This window comes from Cherax quadricarinatus, chromosome 52 (assembly GCF_038502225.1).
Source record: "Cherax quadricarinatus isolate ZL_2023a chromosome 52, ASM3850222v1, whole genome shotgun sequence".
In the NCBI taxonomy this organism is placed as follows: domain Eukaryota; kingdom Metazoa; phylum Arthropoda; class Malacostraca; order Decapoda; family Parastacidae; genus Cherax; species Cherax quadricarinatus.
Window position 1 is genome coordinate 15,110,737 of NC_091343.1, and position 21,837 is coordinate 15,132,573.

At 40.7% G+C, this 21,837-nt stretch overlaps 1 protein-coding gene and 1 long non-coding RNA gene across 5 annotated transcripts in view; one reads left to right on the forward strand and one right to left on the reverse strand.

The window, feature by feature from the left end:
- The window catches only part of LOC128696831 (endoribonuclease Dcr-1), a 127,153-nt gene that overhangs the window by 4,039 nt on the left and 101,277 nt on the right, over positions 1 to 21,837 (forward strand). Inside the window, exon 1 of one of the 4 annotated variants that reach the window (XM_070096090.1) lies at positions 3,202 to 3,260. The exons of 2 other annotated variants lie outside the window; for them this stretch is intronic. The gene's annotated coding sequence lies outside the window, so the exon portion shown is untranslated. Of the gene's footprint in view, positions 1 to 3,201; positions 3,261 to 21,837 lie in introns of those variants that run through there. One more of the 4 variants, XM_070096086.1, reaches the window with a different exon arrangement.
- On the reverse strand, positions 15,152 to 15,923 carry LOC138854196 (uncharacterized). The gene is made up of 2 exons (XR_011393428.1): positions 15,772 to 15,923; positions 15,152 to 15,736 (listed from the first exon to the last, which is right to left on the reverse strand). It is a non-coding gene; the product is annotated as an uncharacterized lncRNA (long non-coding RNA).

The window sequence follows — 21,837 nt, forward strand, 5'->3', positions numbered from 1 at the left end:
GAGACCATACAATAAGTGTCAGGGGCCCGAGACTGTTCAACTGCCTCCCAGCATACATAAGGGGGATTACCAACAGACCCCTGGCAGTCTTCAAGCTGGCACTGGACAAGCACCTAAAGTCGGTTCCTGACCAGTCGGGCTGTGGCTCGTACGTTGGTTTGCGTGCAGCCAGCAGTAACAGCCTGGTTGATCAGGCTCTGATCCACCAGGAGGCCTGGTCACAGACCGGGCCGTGGGGCGTTGACCCCCAGAACTCTCTCCAGGTAAACTCCAGGTAAATAGGATACCTGCACATGTCAAGTGTGCTAAGAATCTTGCCCTAGTTACCGTACACAAGAATTGAAAATTTGAAGCCAATTGGATGAGGCGTTCTCGAGTTATGAACGATATAAAAAACGGGAAGTTGAATGAAAAGAAAAAAAATGAAAAAAAAAAAGAGAACCTCGTAAAAGTCCCCCATCAGGGATGAATAATAATCAACCAGACCTCTTCCCCTAAGCCTATACAAAATTTCTGGAGCTGCCCCTGGACCAAGAAGTAAGGGCATTCTATTGAAGCAGGAATACAGCTGGTCGTGGAGCACTTTATCTAACATTTCTAAATAACATTTGTAGATTAAGTATTAATCATGGAACGGGTGAGATTTGAACCCATGTCAAGTGAGTCCTTAAACTCTCAGGCCAGTGCGTTAACCACTCGGCCAGCTGGCTCTAGATTATATATTGATAAACGATTAAACCACGGAATGGTGGGGTTAGAACCCATGGCGAGTGAGTCGTAAAACTCTAGGTCAGTGCATAAGCCACTGGGCCAACTGGCTACAATAAGAGTCATGAAGTGGCTTAAGTACTGACCTGGATTCACTCGCCATGGGTTCTAACCCCACCCGTTCCGTGGTTTGTTTGCGTTCGCGTTATTACGATTTCGTGAGTGAAGATATATGATAGCGTCAATTGAATCACCATTCATGTAGATGGGTTTTATGAGGCAGTTAATGAATTTGTTCTCCACGTGATTTGTTGACCAGTATTGAAACAGAGGGAGACATTACTTGTGTGGTTTGTGTGTTTAGATAATGGTGGCCATTTCCTCTCTGATACTAGATAAATTTTTTTTATTGACTTAACGACTGATACTATTTCAGAGGTTGTGCGAGAACATCTGTAATATTTGAAGGACCTTATTAAGCCTATTATCATTATTATGATTATTATTAACAGCATCATTTTCATTATATTTTTTGCTAGTAAGGGGAGCCGGTCGTTTAGAGAAATCTCTCATAAATTTTCTTTTTTAAAAAGCAAAAATGTTGGCTATACCTTGGTACAAATTGTTATCTCTTGTATAAAATGTTATTTTAAGACACACAGTTGACCATGACTTGCTCCACGTAAAATTGTCACACTATGGTATAAGAGGGCACTCCCTCAACTACCTCAAGTCTTACCTCAGCAACAGAAGCCAATATGTGTACGCAAATGGGGCAAACTCTTCTGCACAACCAATTACAGTTGGTGTCCCACAGGGAAGTGTCCTTGGCCCTCTTCTCTTTCTCCTATACATAAATGACCTTCCAAATGCTTCGCAATTACTCAAACCCACACTATTTGCAGATGACACTACATACGTCTTCTCTCACCCGAGCCCAGTCACGCTAGCCAATACTGTAAATACCGAATTACAGAAAATATCTACCTGGATGAGGACTAACAAACTTACACTAAACATTGACAAAACCTACTTCATTCAGTTTGGTAACAGAGCTACAGATGTCCCTCTTAACATAATGATAAATGGATCACCTATCACAAAACTAACAGAGGGAAAATTCTTAGGAATCCAGCTGGATAATAGACTCAAATGCACATAAAAGGCCCTAAAATCTGGAATTCATTACCTGTAAATATAAAAGAAACACAACCTGTTTATAAATTCAAGTCTCTTCTCAAAGATTACTTACTCACCCAAAACCAAATAAATACTGAATAACTGAACATTATAAATTGTATATCTTAAATGTTTCTCACAATTATATCACATAAATGTTAAACCTAAAACCCAATCTAACTTTATTATTTTTTAAATACACTACCTAACAGAATCGCTACCTAACTGAATGCAACCATATGACCTGTCTTTGTAATACTCACTTGTGCTTTATAGTTATCTGTTTACATTAATGTTTTATCACTGATTTCATCATTGCTTAGTAGCAGCGCTGTATAGTCCTTGTGGCTTAGCGCTTCTTTTTGATTATAATAATAATAATAATCATTGCTTAGTTAATCTTAAGTTAATTTTAAGCCAGCCCGTAATGCTATGCATAGTATAAGTGGCTTTGGCATACTGCTCTTATCTGTATTTTTTTTGTACCTCTGTATGTGTGCACAAATTGGAAATAAATAAATAAATAAATAAATAAATAAATAAATAAAATGTGCAGCATGCGATGTCCATCATCAGCCAGTCAGGGGAATGTAAGAACATCACGCCAGTCCCATATCTACCGCTGGCGGAGTAAGTTTATTTAGGTACAGGTACACATAAATACAATTATACCTAGTAAAATATGTGTAAATTACCTAGGATAACTCCAAAAAAGTCACTTATGTCCATTGGGTTTTTGTAATGTCTTAGTAGTAGTTAGTTTAGGTTAGGTTTCGTTTAGATAAAGTTCCAGTTCTCGCATCTGCCCAGCGTGAAACACCGTCCATGACAAAATAAACCCGACATTGGACATTTTTAGGAGTAAATTATGGCCAAGTTCTCCTGAGGACCGGATCTCCATAATTACCGTATTTTTATTAACAAAATAAGAATCAAGCACCGTGTCGATGGAAAATTTTTAATTTTAAGCTTCATTATTTTACATTTATTTTGTCTTTAAATATTTATATATATATTTTTTCTACATATTTCTCACCTAGAAGTGTTTGAATATCCTCATTTTTGTAATTCAAATAATTTGTTTTAACTTATTTCTGATACATAACCTTCGCTCTATATACAAGTATAACTTAAATATTGCTCACATATTCATAAAATTTAACTTTCTTTTTCAGTGCTCTTTCATTCTTTATTAATATGAAGAATACAGTATTAATAAGGTATATTTATTACAGGTTACAGATAATTTGAGCTATATTATTTAGGTAGTAGTTAATAAAATTATATTTTTTAACCTTAATGTAATGCGGATGTAAAATTCTGGTAGAGTTGCTTGGTGGTCCACTTGCCTCGGAGTAATTTATATTAAACAGGTGAGTTTTGTCTGTGATTTTGTGTGCGAAATCTTCATCTTTATTCATTTTGATGTATGTAACGTAATATAAAGTAGAGAAAGATGTGTTAGACGGGAAAATGAGGAGGGAAAAGTAGGTTTGAGGAAGTGTTGGTCAGTTGTGTCACTGACCTGTGTACACCTGGTATTTACATTGTTTATATATGTCTTTTATGTCTTTATATAATGGTTTATGTTAATGTGAGTGGGTTTTTATGCCCTGTGTTTGCATGGTGTTGCCATAGAAGTTTAATTGCTTTTAATGAGGTTTAACCTTGGGTTTAACACGAGTCGAATCCTAATTTCAAGGACCCCAGTAGAAATTCTTCATTCTTGCGTAAATTAGTCATATTCTTTGACTTTATTGCGTTATTCTAGGATAAATCTGGGTAATACAATGTGTGTACCTTTTAAATAAGTTTATTTAGGCAGCCTAGGTACACAAAAGTACAATTATCATACATAGTGTAAATTACCAGGATAACAAAAAACGTCCTTGTAATATCTTATTATTTAAACCTTAAAAGTTAAACTGATAAGTAACTCAACTGTGTGAAAATCAGTTACATTAAAGGGAGCTATAATATGAATAAATTTAACCGAGTTATTTATATTAACATCAAAGAGAGAGTCAACTTATAATAATACATTCACGATAGCTAACCATTAAACCTGTGTTCCCTCAAGACTGATCATAATAGCTATTCAAAATAGCTCTAAATATGGTTACCTTAATGGCAGTAAGTCGGACCCCAGTGGAAATGTGAAAAGCAGGGGCACCATAGGCACACTGAAAGAACACTGTATCTGTGTCCAGAGTCCAAGATTATTCACCCTACTACCAGCAGATATCTGAAATATTGTTGGAAGTGTAAATAGGCTTTTTGTATGTAGCATACAAATACAAGTTTTTTTTTTTTTTTTACATTGGTTTTGATAGCACACATGTTATGGGAAGATAAAATTTACATTATTTACAGAGTAGTTTTATTCCATGATATATTTTTTATGAACATTTCATATGATTTTTTTAAAAATGTGAAATATTTAAAAATATAAAAAAATAAGCTAAAATGTTATTGCATGTTTCAACGATTCATTGCGGTTTCAAGAATTTTCTGACAACGCCCCTGCAGTCCAGTCTGAGACCAGGCCTCATGGTGAATCAGGGTGAACCAGGCTGTTACTGCTGGCCGCACGCAAACTGATGTATGAACCACAGCCCAGCTGGTCAGGTACTGGCTTTAGGTTCCTGTCCAGTGCCTTTTTGAAGACAGCCACGGGTCTATTGGTAATCCCCCTTATGTATGCTGGGAGGCAGTTGAACAGTCTTGGACCCCTGACACTTATTGTGTTGTCTCAGTGTACTCGTGGCACCCCTACTTTTAATTGGGGGAATGTTGCATCTCCTGCTGAGTCTTTTCCTTTCATAAGTAGTGATTTTCGTGTGTAAGTTTGGTTTTAATCCCTCTTGGATTTTCCAAGTGTATATTATCATGTGTCTCTCTCGCCTGCATTCCAGGGAATACAAATCAAGGGACTTCAACCGTTCCCAATAATTTAGGTGCCTTATCATACTTATGTGTGCCGTGAAAGTTCTTTGTATACTCTCCAGGACATCACTTTCGCATGCCTTTAAGGGGGCAGTTAGTGTACAGCAGTATTCTAGCCTAGAGAGAACAAGCGATTTGAAGAGAATCATCATGGGCTTGGCGTCCCTAGTTTTGAAAGTTCTCCTATGCTGCTTGAAAATAAAATAAAATAATTGGGCTTACTTTTCCAATAAAATGAGATTGTAGCAGCAGTTTCAATTGAAAGTGTGATAATTCATGTATTTTAGCTAAAAAATAATGTCAGAAAATTTTTGAAACTGCACTAGCAGTTTCATAGAAGTTTTCAAGAAAAAAAAATTGATCACTACCACCGACCAACCAGCCTGACATATATTATAAATGGTATACAATAGTGACAGGTTGAAGAATAAAATACATGTGCAATACTTAGGTATCTTTATTGTTGAAATGTTTTGCCTGCTCGGCAGGTCTTCCATTAACCCGTAAACAGTCCAAGCAGATCTACGTTCATATGCGTAGTGCTCCAAAAGTAGATCTACGTTTTTTTACATATTTTCAAATATAACTAAAAAAAAGTAGATCAAAGTTTTTTTTACATGTTTTCAAATGTAAAAAAATAAAAAGATCTACTTTTTTTGCATACTTTCAAATGTTGAAAAAACGTATATATACGTTTGGACCGTTTACAGGTTAGAGATGATTTTTATACTGGAGGCAGTGGAAGACTTGGAAAGGTAATTTTTCAGTGTTCAAGTCCTTAACTTTGATTGGTGATCAGTCCCTTAGCTTGTGGGGAAAGCAAGCCACAAACATCAAACTTGGATAGTACTGACTGCGTCCTGGCATGAGTTTTGTCATATTTTTTAATTTTATAATTGTCCAATATATATGAAGCAGGGTATGCATTAGAGATACTGTAGTTTTTGTACAAATAGGAAATATAACCTGACCCAAAAGAATGTAACAGAGCTTAACCTAAGGTAAAATAATGCAACTTAACTTACCCATACCAAACTAAACATTTTAGAGTGCAAAATTGTTGAATTGTAAATATGTACATGTGTACCACCCTGAGAAAATAAGGTTTTATTCAGATTTTGAACCTGGGGGGGGGGGTGGTAGCCATCTAGGATAATCTGACAGTCAGTGCATCATAGAAGACTCTGTCTTATTTCCATTGGGGCTGTGCATACACTTCCTGTAGAGTACAGTACAGCCTCTCCTCACTTAGTGACGTACTCGTTTACTGACGACTTGGACTTACGACAGGCTCTCTGACTAGTGTGCATACCTACATAATGTATATTAAAGCTGATTTCCTCTATTCTGTTTATTACAATATACAGTAAACTGCTGTATAAACATTTAAGAATATACCAGAAATGTTATAAGTGGTGCAGAGGTGATATTAACCCTTTCAGGGTTGGTGTCGTACTAGTACGGCTTGCACGCCAGGGTTGGTGCCGTACTAGTACTCATAAATTCTAGCACCTTCAAATCTAGCAAGAGAAAGCTGGTAGGCCTACATATGAAAGAATTGGTCTGTGGTCAGTGTGCGCTGTATAAAAAAAATCCTACAGCACACAGTGCATAATGAGAAAAAAAAACTGATCGTGTATTTTCCTTTAAAACAGCGACTTTGCAGTGTATTTTCGTATGGTATTTATGGTTGTATTCTTGTTTTCTTGGTCTCATTTTATAGAATGGAAGACATATTACACAAATTGAGATGATTTTGATTGGTTTCACAATGAAAATTACCTTGAAATTGAGCTCAAAGTAGCAGAAATGTTCGATTTTTGCCATTGTTCAAAGGTAAACAAATCATGCCACACATCCAATACACATCAAGTTTAATATTCTTTTGAAAGTGCGCTGATATTATTTATACCATTTTTATAATAATGCGGTAGTCTGCATAACAGTAAATCTTTTATTTTTTGTGAGAATAAAAATTCTAATTGGAAAGCAAAAGAAATGTAAGAGGGGCCTGGGGACATGACTAATGAACAGAGAAAATGTTATTTTAGTGCCAGGAATGTCTGTCTTGTTTATTCTGGACCCTATTTGGAAATTGGCATCTTTTGAAATTTGTGTGAAATTGGCAAAATTGTCAATTTCTGACCACTTTATTGGATAGTTGAAATCGGTAAATGGGTGGTTTCTTGTACTCATTCGATAGAACAAATGCAGTCGTAGCGAAATAGCTATGATTTTTGTTGACTGGTACATTGGAATTGGCTGAAAATAGGGCTCAAAGTAGGCGAAACTGCTGATCTGTAAACATCGTCAAGACCGCTAACTTTGCAAGAGCATAATACCGTAAGTTTTCAATAAAATTTCATAATTTTGGTGTCATTGTGACAGGAAAAGATTCTCTATCATTTCATGAGATTTTTTTTTTTTTACCCCGACCCTGAGAACAAATTTAGGAGAAGGCCTCTCAACCCTGAAAGGGTTAAAACAATATCCAAGATGGTTAACACAAACCTACTACCATCATACTATGCTCCTCACTTAGCAACGAATTCATTTACCGACATGGTCTTAGGACCGGAACTCTGTCATTAAGTGAGGAGAAGCTGCACTAATATTGCACCTAAGAGTAAAACAGTAATATGATAACATTGATATTTGCTGTTCATGACAAAGGGATGTTTTATGTAAATGATTGAGAAAAAATTTTGGAACAAAATAATTGATAGCAATTTAATGGTCATGAATGCAGCTCCTATAGATTATCTGTGTTCAGGCTTTAAGGATAGTCTTGACATACTCTCTTATGTAAATTAGCTACAGTTTTAGAAATAGTCATGGGACAAATTTCACATAAATGCACTCACCACTGCACTGCACATTGTGTACTCTTTGTGCATCACTGTATTAATACTGTACAAGTACAGTAGGGCCCCACTTATATGGCAGGTTAGGTTCCAGGCTACTGCCTAAAGCAGATTTCGCCGGAAAGCAGAACTCCACTTTTTTCCAGTTATAAATGCTATAAATACCAGATAACAAGTTTACACTAACATACATTAAGTTAGCAATAGAGCTAGGCATTAAAAAGTAAAATACACGCGCAGTACACTCATTATTTACCTCAAAATATTTGTAGTCTTAGTGTAGGGCAAAAGGTGAGTAGTATTTACTGTAAGAAGTCAGGTATGGTAGCCTTCCTGGCCACCCCACCCACACATACTATACTACGATGCTTAAAGCTCCCTAGAGTGATAAAATGCATATACAGTACACTTGTTACTTACCTTAAAATATTTACACAAATAACCCGCATATAAAATAAGCTTACGACGACGTTTTGGTCCGACTTGGACCATTTACAAAGTCACACTAACCAAAAGAGGAGCAGGACGGCTATATATAGGCAGGAAGAGGTGGTGGTAGTAGTAGTAGTACAAGAATCGACAGGATGAAATTAAGACACATGCGCAACTTTGTAAATGGTCCAAGTCGGACCGAAACGTCGTCATAAGCTTCTCTCTTTTATGTGCAGGTTATTTGTGTATCGTTCCAGTCATGGTATTGTGCCTTTTTTTGTTACTTAAAATATTTGTAGTCTTAATGGTCTTAACCCTTAAACTGTCCAAACGTATATACAGTGGACCACCGCTTTACGATCAGCTCCCAATGCAGCAAATTATGTAAGTGTATTTATGTAAGTGCATTTGTACGTGTATGTTTGGGGGTCTGAAATGGACTAATCTAATTCACAATATTCCTTATGGGACCAAATTCATTCAGTAATGGCACCTGAACATACTTCTGGAATGAAATAATATCGTAAGCCGGGGGTCCACTGTATACAGTGTATACCTTTGAAGAATTTCGAGAGTTTATCTACTCTCTGAGCTTTCAGAGAGTAGATAGCACTCGTCTGGTGCTTGGCTGGTCAGCCAGGTTGTTGCTGCTGGAGGTCTGCTGCCCCACATATCCATCACAGCCTGGTTGATCTGGCACCTGGTGAAGATACTTGTCCAGTTTCCTCTTCAAGGTTTCTACACTTGTTCCAGCAGTGTTTCTGATATCTTCTGGTAAGATGTTGAAAAATCTGGGACCCCGGTTGTTGATAGTGTTCCCTTATTGTCCCCACCGCACCTCTGCTCCTCACTGAGTTTATTTTACACTTCCTCCCATATCTCTCACTCCAGTATGTTGTTGTGGCAGTGTACATATATGTTTCATTTTTTATTCATTCAACATTGGTGCGATAGGCTTGAGTCGCCTAGACATGAGAGAATGGGTGTGCGCACTCAGTGTGCGCCATGTGAAAAAAATTGGGGATGCCTGGGTACCACATGCTCTTTTTTTTTTTTTTCTATAAAAAATTTTTTTCTATAAAAATATTCGGGGTGCTGCGCAGGTGAACGTATATATACGTTTGGACTGTTTAAGGGTTAATGTAGGGAGAGAGGTGAAAAGTATTTACGTATTTGTAGAAAGTCGTGTGGGAGGTATGGCATCCTGCCTGGCCACTCCCACCTACTACAACATTAAGCTCCCTAGAGCGACAAAATGCATATACAGTACACTCATTAATTACCTTAAAATATTTGTAGTCTTAATGTTGGGTGAGAGGTGAGTGTTATTTGTATGAAGTCAGGTTGTGAAGTATTGGTAGCCAGGAAGGGCAACCCTTCCCACCCCACCCACACGTAATGTAAACAAACCAGACGAACGTGTCTGTTTTTCGTCACTTTACATTGTGTACAAGTTGTCTCCACGTCGATAGAGTAGAATAAATAAAGAGAAACGCTCCCATTCTCGTGTAACACCATTTTTAGAAGAAATGACGCCCTGAGTGAAGTCATACGAAAGGAATAATATTCTAGTTACCCCAGTAATATTATAGTGTACACATTTTCTCTGATGTTGGACTACAAGTCGCATGGCTACCACAAGTCCTACAAGTTGCATGGGTACCACATCTCATATTTATGTTAATTTATTCTACTATGGGGTGTAATTTATATGATATTTAATGCCCCTCAGAGTGATTATTATTGTGTTATTATTATCTTTATTAATATGGCATCTTCAAGACTAATCAGACACTCTTAGTGATTTTAATGTGTACCTGCATGCCAGCACAGTGTATAAGTTTACTTAGGTACAGGTACACATAAGTACACATAAGTATAATGTAGGTATGTAGTCTGCCTGGGATACATAGCTACATATTATTCAATGTGGCCCAGAGCCATATTATTACCATCGATATACCATGTTCACTGAGTTTAATCGTTCTATCAACTACCTTTAGATGCCATCATAAACAAAGGGAGAAGTAATGAATAATTCATGCTGAGAATTGTAAACAAAAGGGTTGTGTATTATGTTTATGTACGTATTATGTTTATATACCTCCATAGTATATAAACCAAATGTTTATGTACTGTGTAACGTGTTTCTTATATAATTTTGAAGAAAATATTGTAGATGGATTAATGAAAATGTCTATATTAACGTAAAATAAGACATTTAATGTGCCCAATAGTGATTATTATTGCATAATAGAAATGTGTGCTCATGAAGAATGTAAACAAACTGGGTGGCTCACACCGCATTTGAAAGACTGCTTGCCATATAGAAAGTTTTGGTCATAATTTGAAATCGCCGTATTAGTGGAATGCCATAAAGCGGGGCCCTACTGTAATATAAACAGATCATTCCTCCAGTTTTAAACTTTCACCTGCTAGATGTTCCTTAATTCTAACCTTAAATTAATTGATAAAGCTTGTGGCTTTAACACAGACTACATGTATATATCATTGTCTTTTATGGCTGTATGCAACTTTTTTCTGCTTGGCTGAGTGCAGCATTGTGTATGAATTAGACACATGTGCAACTCTTGGGTATCTTTATTGAGGAAACGTTTCGCCACACAGTGGCTTCATCAGTCCATACAAAGGAGAATCTTGAACAGGAGTAGAATGAGGTAATCAGTCCCTCAACCTTGAGTCGATGTGGTCAGTCCATCAATCTTGATGGACTGACCACGTCGACTCAAGGTTGAGGGACTGATTACCTCATTCTACTCCTGTTCTTCAAGATTCTCCTTTGTATGGACTGATGAAGCCACTGTGTGGCGAAACGTTTCCTCAATAAAGATACCCAAGAGTTGCACATGTGTCTAATTTATCAACATGTCGGTTCTATGAACCATTCATCTACAAAGCATTGTTTATACCCTGTAGTATTACTTATCCTTCAACTAGAGTTTATTTTAACAAACATTATAATGTGTTCATTTTTGTACAATCTAAACAATTGTAAAAATTATATATACAGTATAAGGTATATTATCATAGGTTGAGTTAACATAACCTCAGTAATTGTTATTTATGTTTAGTTAACCACCAATAATGGAATAACATTCAAGCAACTAATGTCTGTTAGAAATGAACACATTGTCACAGCCTGAAACACTTGAGGCAGCAACAATTGTAAATCACTAAAGAATATGAAAGAAAAGATAAAACTTTTTTGCAACACCATCGACATGGAGAACAAGAGGCTAAAAGATATAAACTCAGAAAAAAAAAATGTCCCTAGGGATCTTAAAAAAATTTTCATGAGCAGTGGTAGAATAGTAGAATGGGATACAGGAGATAGTAAGTGCTACAACCTCTAGAAATTTAAGAAACACATGATAAACACTAAAGATTGAACACCAAGTGCATAACTTAGTTCCTGTAGATTCAAATAATTACACGAGATACACAAATACAAACATACTATACTAAAAATATAATTTTATACAACTTGTGAGCTTATACAGTGGAACCTCGGCTTACGAATGCCCTACCATGCGAATTTTCTGGATACGAACAGTCGCTCGATTGATTTTTTGCTTCTCGATACGAACGAAATTTCAGGATGTGAACTTCCCCCTCAAGGGAGGTTACATAAATAAATAAATAAATAAATAAAATATTTATTTCTTTGCAAAGGTTACAATGTGTGTTTACATATAATATGACTGAAGCAAAGAAAGCCACTATCATGCCGAGGCTTTTCAGGCAGAATTAGCCTGATACATACGTACTTATGGACTACTGAAGTCTAGACAGGTGAAAAGTAGTAGTGGTTACCAATGTTTTGCTGATCATAGCGCCAACAACTGGCAGCCTTCTGAATTTCTCCTTACTGTTATTACATATAATTATTACTATTATATTGTATTATTATCATTATTATTATTATTATTACACCTACCATCCGACTTACGACCAAGTTCGGTTCCGAGAAACCGGTCATAAGTCGAACTTTACTACTGAATATCAACAAAACATTTTTGTAATGACTTTATTTTATTGTTTTATTTTAGTATTTCATGTTTTACTTCACTTTTTATGTTGTTAGTACTGTATTTTATACTGTAAGGTTTAGGATAAACACTGTGTACAACACAAATAGTTGTTTATTTCCCAGAAATCTGGCATAAAAAACACGGTCGTAAGTCGAGTAGTTGTAAGTCGAGCAGGTCGTAAGTTGGATGGTAGGTGTATGTATTATTGTTATAATTATTATTAGTAGTAGTACTTAAGTGGTGAGGGGCTCTTGATCTAGGGAATTGGATCAGTGCTCCAGTTCCCTAAATTAATAATAATAATAATTATTATTATAATATGTATATACTAATAATAATAATTATAATACATACCTGCTAATAATAATTTTAATACATACATACTAATAATAATTATAATAAATACATGGCCATCTCGGTGCTGACCAAGGTTCAAAAGTAAGAGGAGGTGCGCTGCTCTGAGTGACCGCAGCAGACCCTTGGGATGTGTAAATTTTGTCTTATATTGTACAAATTTCTTACATAATGCCTCACCAGAAGAGATAGTATTCATGTACGATCAGCAAGAAGCTCAGGAAGTGATTAGCAATTATGCAAAAAGCTAGAGAAACGAAGAGGGCAGCAGCAGAGAGTGAGGCAGATGGCCACCGCCACCACAGCTGTGGCCACAGTGATCACGTCTTCACCTATACATGTACAGTGGACCCCCGGTTAACGATTTTAATCCGTGCAAGAGGGCTCATCGTTATGCGAAATAATCGTTATGCGAATGAATTTTCCCCATAAGAAATAATGGAAATAAAATTAATCCGTGCAAGACGCCCAAAAGTATGAAAAAAATTTTTTTTTACCACATGAAATGTTAATTTTAATACACACAAACTGAAAAAGGCATGCACAATTACATGACACTTACTTTTATTGAAGATCTGGTGATGATTGATGGGATGGGAGGAGGGGAGAGCATTATCTTCTTACTGTTTAGAAGGGGAATCCCCTTCCATTAGGACTTGAGGTAGCAAGTCCTTTTCTGGGGTTACTTCCCTTCTTCTTTTAATGCCACTAGGACCAGCTTGAGAGTCACTGGACCTCTGTCGCACAACAAATCTGTCCATAGAGCTCTGTACCTCCCGTTCCTTCAAGACTTTCCTAAAATGGGCCATAACATTGTCATTGAAATAGTCACAAGCACGGCTTGCAACAGCTGTGTCAGGGTGATTTTCATCTATAAAGGTTTGCAGTTCAACCCACTCTGCACACATTTCCTTAATCTTTGAAGTAGGCACAATGGATTCCACAACTGGCATAGGCTTCTCAGGGTTAGCCCCAAACCCTTCAAAATCTTTCTTAATTTCCATACTAATTCTCACCCTTTTTACCACAGGGTTGGCACTAGAAGCTTTCTTGGGGCCCATGGTCACTTATTTTCCAGAAACAGCACCGAAAATACTGTAATAATACGAAATATTCCGAGTGTATGCTTGGATGTTACCGCGGAGGCTGGCTGGTAAACAATGGGACGGAGCGGCACATGTGAGGCTGGCTGAGGGCACATTGGACGCGTCTCGGACGAAAATCGGTATGCGGGTTTTTAATCGGTATGCGCGGCAAAAATTTTGCGATAAAAGTAATCGTTATGCGGAAAAATCGCTATGCGATGCCATCGTTATGCGGGGGTCCACTGTATATACATCTGTCTTGACCACACCTGTGGTTACATATGTGACAACCTCACCACTAATCATGCACAAACACAAGCTAGGTGTGAGGTTATGGACTCAGCCAGGCAGTACCAGTGTAATACTTCTACGATATGTACAATACTAATTAAGTGTGTAACAAGTAAATCAGTGAAAAGTGAAGTGAACAAAAAATAATAATTACGTTCATTGTTTTATAAAACTGTGATCTAGTGCAGTTAGCCATAAAAACACTCCCTTTTCTCTTATAATCCTCTTCAAGGGTGGCTCCTTGGCGTGGTGAAGAGGCTCTTGGTCTGAGGAATTAGCCCTGTTGGTCTTCTTCCTCAGACCGAACCTAATTACCCCCCATTCTCCCCTCCCCTATCCCATCCTCCCCTTTTTCCATTCCTCCTCCTCCTCACCCCTCCCTTCTGCCCTTCCTCTTTTTGGCCTTTGGGATTTCTCCCACAGGCACACTAGTTCCTAGGTAGGGGAAAGGACACCGGGGTCCATTCCATTCTGTTGAGGTTCTTGGCGGTGGCGTAGTTTGCCGTGGAATCTGGATTGCCTGGGGATGTCCCGATCCCTCTCCGGTATCCCGGAGTAGCTTTGGGTGTCTTTCGGGCGACTGGTGTATCTCTGGAAGCCACCTTTCGGATTCCGGGGGTGGTGGCCGAAGGAGGTATGCTTTGTGGCGGATATCCGGCCGCCCTCTCTTTTGTCCACTGAGGTAGCTCGGCAGATGTGAGGTTGCTATCCCGGATTGCTGGTTTACTGGCATGAAGGGTAGGGTATGGCACGGGTTCCATGCTGCATCTGCGCTACTAGCGGTGCTGAGGTCCTCTTGGGCGCGGAGGGAGATTTCCGGCCCTTTCATTCCTCCTGAGAACTATTCATCCCTGCTCCCCCCTTTTTTTTATTCTTTTTTTTTTATTTTTATTTTCTTTTCTTCTTTCTTTTTTTTTTCTTAAAAACAAAAAGCAAGGGAGTAACCTAACCATGGCAGCCCTAGTCCATGAACCCACTACCCCCGGGCCCCTTCTTGATACCGCACCCCATTCTGACCCTGCCTTGTGTTTAGACCACTCTTCGGACACTCCTGATGCCCCTGTACCTCTTGCTGGTGCTGTTTTCTCACCTGCTTCAGGTACCGGGGCTTCGACTGACTCCTTCGATTTGTCTGAATTCCGCTCTTCTTTGACTATGCTTCCGGCTTCTCCCTCTACGGTACGGCAATTTTCGAATCACCCGCCCATTTCACGCCGGACCAACTCCGGTCCTACTCCTAAACGCCAACGTCAATCTCCTGATGATGCTCCTTCGTTACCTTCCCATTCTACTCGGAAAAGACCGACACGTCAAGCACTCCCTCTCCACGCTCAGTTTCAGACCACACAATGGACTAAATTCTTTACTTTAAGACCGACTTCTTCTTCTGCCTACCTTTCTGACCATAGTATTGGCAAAGCTCTCCTGCGTCATGTTGGTAGAGATATTTCATTTCATGCTCTCAAGAGCGGTATGCACATCATCACTGTCCAGAATGCTACCCAAGCTCATGATCTTTCTCTCCTTTCGAATATCGATACTACTCCTATCACTATTGAAAAACATCTTTCTCTCAATTCTTGTAGTGGTACTGTCATTCTGCCCCATACCATAGTCCAACAGAATTTCCAGTCATGTGGCAATGACATTTTTGAACAGCTGGAACTCCAGGATCTCTCAATCCTCAAAGTAGACACTTATGTCCTTCCTGCCCGGGGGCGGAGACGTTATCCTTGCAATGTGGCTCGTTTAACTTTTGACAGCCGAGAACTCCCGTCCTCTGTATATGTCGCGGGACATCGGTTACAAGTTCGAAAGGTGATACCTACACCGCAACAATGTAGAAATTGCTGGCGTTACCTACACCGCAACAATGTAGAAATTGCTGGCGTTTTGGTCACCCAGCGAAATATTGCAGATCTATGGCCGAATGCCCAGTCTGTGGTGCCGACGACCATTCTAATACATCTTGCAGTCAACCTTCATCTTGCCTTAATTGTAATGAAGCTCACCCTTCGTACTCCCGCCATTGCCAACCTTCATCTTGCCTTAATTGTAATGAAGCTCACCCTTCGTACTCCCGCCATTGCCAGGTCTACTTAAATGAACGTGAAATCCGTTGCCTCAAAGAGGCAGAAGGTCTCCCTTATGCTATGGCAGTTACTCATCTCCACCTCCAAGGGAGACTACCCTGTGTTTCTTATTCTCGTGTTTCCAAACATCCCCCCACTTCTGGGGTCCCATCTTCTGCAGCCTCCTCTGTTATTACCCCTCCCATAGCCACTACAGCATCTAATCCTTTTGCTGTCCTTGGCTCTGACGTCCCGACTACAACTCAGTCTGTTCTCACATCTTCGCATCCTTCCTCACAAGCCCCAGTATCGACAAGACCTCGTACGACACCTAATACCAATCGCCCCTCTACTCAGAAGTCCAAAAAATCCACATTGCTCAAATCTTCTTTGCCCCTTCCTTCCCTTCTTCCACCTCCACACTTTACCTTTCCAGTCTCTGTACCTAGTTCTTCCCCTCTCTCTGGCTCTATTACAAGTGTGGAGATTCACCCTCCTCCTCGTACTATGCCTTCCACTCCCGTCCCCTCCCAAGTTTCTCCCTTTTCTGCCACCTCCCAGGTTTCTGCCTCTTCTGTCCCCCCCCACACTTCATCTCCAGTCCCTTACACTCTTCCCTCCTCCTCTACTTTGGTACAGTCCATTACTGTCTCAATCTTTACTCACCCTCCTCCTTCTATCTCCAATATGGTCTCCCATACATCTTTGAATTCAGAAACACTTGAAGCCATTTCAGAATATATTGCAGAGACTAAACCTTCAATGGACACTGATTCACTTCCTGTTCCTTCTCTTCCCTCTCCTCCATCTTCACAACCCCATTCTTCGCAACGCTCCGTTCCTTCGCTACTTGAACGTCTTCCAATGCCACCACACGTTGACTTTTCTAACCCCTCTAGTCCGTAGGTGCCTTTACCTACAGATTCCTGGTATTTTCTTTGCCAATCATGGCCTATTTACAGTGGAATATCCGCGGCCTCAGGGGTAATCGGGGTGAGCTTCAGATGTTGCTTTCCAGGTTTTCCCCTGTTGGTGCTTGCTTACAAGAACCAAAATTACACTCGGCTGTTTTCCAACCTATCTCAGGCTATAATTTATTGTATTCTTCGGATCCTTTCTCAGATGGGACCTTTAATGAAAGTGCCCTTCTTCTACGCAATGATATTCCGTTCTGTCAACTATTTGTCCATACCTCGCTGCATTACACTGCAGCCCGTATCCACTTGAATAAGTGGTTTACAATATGTTCTTTATATCTCTCTCCTTCTCGAGCATTTTCTATCCCAGACTTTGCCTTTCTTGTTTCATCCTTACCACCACCACTTCTGTTACTTGGTGATTTTAATGCCCACCATTTCCTCTGGGGGGGTCTCATTGTGACTCATGTGGCATTCAGTTGGAGGCTTTTCTCGCCTCTCACCCCCTCCATATTTTAAATACGGGTACTCCCACCCATTTTGATCCTCGTACTTATACTCTCTCTTGCATCGATCTATCAGTCTGCTCTTCCTCCACTGCACTAGACTTCACCTGGTCTGTTCTACCAGACTTACATGACAGCGATCATTTTCCGATCATTCTTTCTTCTCCTTCATATTCACCACCTTTCCGTAGCCCTCGCTGGCAATTTGATCGGGCAAATTGGGATCTTTACTCACACCTCACTGCTTTTAGTGAGGTTCCTTCTTCATCCTCCATTGATGAGCTCCTACACATCTTCTCGACGTCAGTTTATACCGCAGCTTCTCATTCTATACCCCAAACCTCAGGCAGGCATTCTCAGAAGTGCGTGCCTTGGTGGTCTCCCGCTTGTGCTCGTGCAGTACGTTTGAAACGTGCTGCATGGGGCAGGTACCGGTACAATAGAACCGCTGAGAGACTTCTTGATTTTAAGCAGAAGCGTGCGATCGCTCGCCGTGTCATCCGTGAAGCTAAACGCACTTGTTGGCGAGACTATGTTTCCACCATCACCTCTGCTTCTAATATGAGTGCAGTCTGGAAAAAAGTGAGGAAATTGAGTGGTAAATACTCTCCTGATCCAGCTCCTGTTCTACGGGTCGCTGGTGTTGATGTAGCAAACCCTCTCGACGTTGCCATTGAACTTGGCACACATGTGGTCCGTATTTCCCGAGGGCTCCATCTATGCCCCTCGTTTCTTTCCTCAAAGTCTGCCAGAGAGTTAGTGCCCTTGGACTTTTCTTCTCTCAGAGAAGAACAGTATAATGTGCCTTTTACACTTCAAGAACTGGAGGCAACGCTCTCAGCTTGCCGATCATCGGCAGCTGGGCCTGACGACATTCATATTCGTATGTTGCAACATTTACATCGGTCAGCCCTTGTAGTCCTCTTACACCTCTTCAATCTTATTTGGGCACAAGGAGTTCTTCCCCAGCTGTGGAAATGTGCCATTGTTCTCCCTTTCCGCAAACCGGGTACTACAGGACATGATGCCTCCCACTATCACCCCATCGCTCTTACTAGTGCAGTTTGCAAAGTGATGGAACGTCTCGTAAATCGACGTTTAATGTGGTATTTAGAGACACACAACAGTCTCTCCGCTAGTCAATATGGTTTTCGTAAGGGTCGTTCTACCATAGACCCCTTACTACGCCTGGATACGTATGTTCGTAATGCCTTTGCGAATAATCACTCGGTTATTGCCATATTTTTTGACCTTGAGAAGGCATATGACACAACTTGGAGGTATAATATTTTGGCCCAGGCCCATTCCTTAGGCCTCCGAGGCAATCTACCATCCTTCCTTAAGAACTTTTTAACTGACAGACATTTCCGTGTTCGAGTCAATAATGTTCTTTCCCCGGACTTCATCCAAGCTGAAGGTGTCCCTCAGGGATGTGTTCTAAGCACAACACTTTTTCTCCTTGCTATAAATGATTTGGCCTCTGTTCTTCCACCCAATATTTGGTCATCACTCTGTTGATGACTTCACTATTGCTTGTGCAGGCGCTGACTGTCATCTTATTGCAGTTTCTCTCCAGCATGCGGTCGACCGTGTTTCCACTTGGGCCACCACACATGGGTTTAAATTTTCAAGTACCAAAACTCGCCAAATTACTTTCACTAGACGCTCTGTTATCTCCGATCATCCTTTGTATCTCTATGGCTCCCGTATCCCCGAACGTGATGCAGTCAGGTTTCTAGGCCTTCTCTTTGATCGTAGGTTATCCTGGAAACCTCACATTACCTCTCTGAAGGCAACTTGTCACAGCCGGCTAAACCTTCTTAAAACCCTTGCTCATCTTTCCTGGGGAGCTGATCGTCGAACTCTGCTTCGCCTACATTCAGCCCTCGTTTTATCGAAACTCGATTATGGTGACCAGATTTATTCCGCGGCCTCTCCTGCTACTCTCTCTAGCCTTAACTCTATCCATCACCAAGGATTACGTTTGTGCCTTGGTGCTTTTCGCTCTTCCCCTGTTGAGAGCCTCTATGCAGAAGTGAATGTTCCATCCTTGTCTGATCGCCGTGATGCCCATTGCCTTCGCTACTATGTACGCTCTCACGATCTACACAATCCTTCCATTTATAGAATGGTCACCGATATTAGTAGACATTCTTTATTCGTTCGCCGCCCCTGTTTGCTCCGTCCCTTTTCTCTTCGCCTACATTCACTCTTGTCTTCCCTTCAATTACCACCTTTATATGTTCATGTAGCATCTCACTTTTCCCTACCCCCTTGGGAAGTTCCAGCTGTTCGGGTCTGTTCTTTCTCACTCCCTTGCTCGAAAGCTCAACTGCCTACGGTTGCTTCCCGCTCTCTTTTTCTTGATCACTTCCACTCCCATTCTCATGCCACCGCTGTGTACACAGATGGCTCTAAGTCTTCAGACGGCGTCGGATTCGCAGCAGTGTTTCCGGACAGCGTCGTGCGGGGGCATTTACTATCTTCAGCTAGCATTTTTACTGCTGAACTGTATGCCATTCTTGCAGCACTTATTCGTATCGCATCTATGCCTGTGTCATCATTTGTAGTAGTCTCAGACTCCCTTAGTGCTCTACAGGCTATACGAAAATTTGATACATCTCATCCCCTAGTTCTCCGTATCCAACTTTGGCTACGCCGTATCTCTACCAAACATAAAGATATTGTTTTTTGTTGGGTCCCTGGTCATGTCGACGTACAGGGCAATGAACAGGCAGACACTGCTGCGCGGTCAGCAGTGCATGACCTACCAATTTCCTATCAAGGTGTTCCATTTCTGGACTATTTTGCTGCAATAGCTACCCACCTTCGCACCCGTTGGCAACAACGTTGGTCAACTCTGCTCGGTAACAAACTTCACTCTATTAAACCGAGCATAGGTTACCCGCCTTCACATTGGCCACACTCGTCTTACTCATGGGTATCTCATGGAGAGGCACCCTGTTCCTCTCTGTGAGCAGTGTCAAGTTCCAGTATCGATTAGCCACATTCTGTTAGACTGCCCTCTCTATCAACGAGCACGCAGAATTTACCTCCAACGTCGTCTTCGTTCTACTACTCTCTCTTTACCTTCTCTTCTTGCTGATGGACCCTCCTTTAATCCTGACTCTCTTACTGACTTCTTGACAACGACTGATTTACTCCACAAACTCTGATGATACTTTTCGCACTCCCCTCAGCCCTTTCTAGTTCAGTCTCTTGCTGCCCTTTACCCTTTCACCATCCACTACCCCGCTGTTATCCGTAACCTATTACTCATCCATCTCCCTTTTGCCACCTGATGCCCTCGCTTCCTTCCTGCCCTGCAGCGCTGTATAGTCCTTGTGGCTTGGCGCTTCTTTTTTGATTATAATAATAATAATACCCACCTTCGCACCCGTTGGCAACAACGTTGGTCAACTCTGCTCGGTAACAAACTTAATTTTATTAAACCGAGCATAGGTTACTGGCCGTCTTCTTGTCATCAGTGCCGAGGTTGGGAGACCACTCTCTCCTGCCTTCGCATTGGCCACACTCGTCTTACTCGTGGGTATCTCATGGAGAGGCACCCTGTTCCTCTCTGTGAGCAGTGTTAAGTTCCAGTATCGATTAGCCACATTCTGTTAGACTGCCCTCTCTATCAACAAGCACGCAGAATTTACCTCCAACGTCGTCTTCGTTCTACTACTCTCTCTTTACCTTCCCTTCTTGCTGATGGACCCTCCTTTAATCCTGACTCTCTCATTGACTTCTTGACGACGACTGATTTACTCCACAAACTCTGATGATACTTTTCGCACTCCCCTCAGCCCTTTCTAGTTCAGTCTCTTGCTGCCCTTTACCCTTTCGTAACCTATTACTCATCCATCTCCCTTTTGCCACCTGATGCCCTCGCTTCCTTCCTGCCCTGCAGCGCTGTATAGTCCTTGTGGCTTGGCGCTTCTTTTTGATTATAATAATAATAATAATTTCTCTTATAATAAGAGCATGGGAAAGATACTATAGTCAGAGTGGGAGAGTAAATGGTGGATGCTGCTGCAGCTGCCTGGTCGTTTCAGACTCCCTTAGTGCTTTACAGGTTAAGTGAAAATTTGATACACCTCACCCCCTAGTTCTTCGTATCCAACTTTGGCTATGCTGTATCTCTAGCAAACACAAAGATAGTGTTTTTTGCTGGGTCCCCAGTCATGTTGACGTACAGGGCGATGAACAGGCAGACACTGCTGCACGGTCAGCAGTACATTACCTCCCAGTTTCATATAGAGGTGTTCCATTCACAGACTTTTGCTGAAATTGCTACCCACCTTCACACCCGTTGGCAACAACGTTGATCTGATCTGCTCCAAAACAAACTTCATTCTATTAAACCGAGTATAAGTTTCTGGCCGTCTTCTTGTCAAAAGTGTTGGGGTTGGGAGACGACTCTCTCCC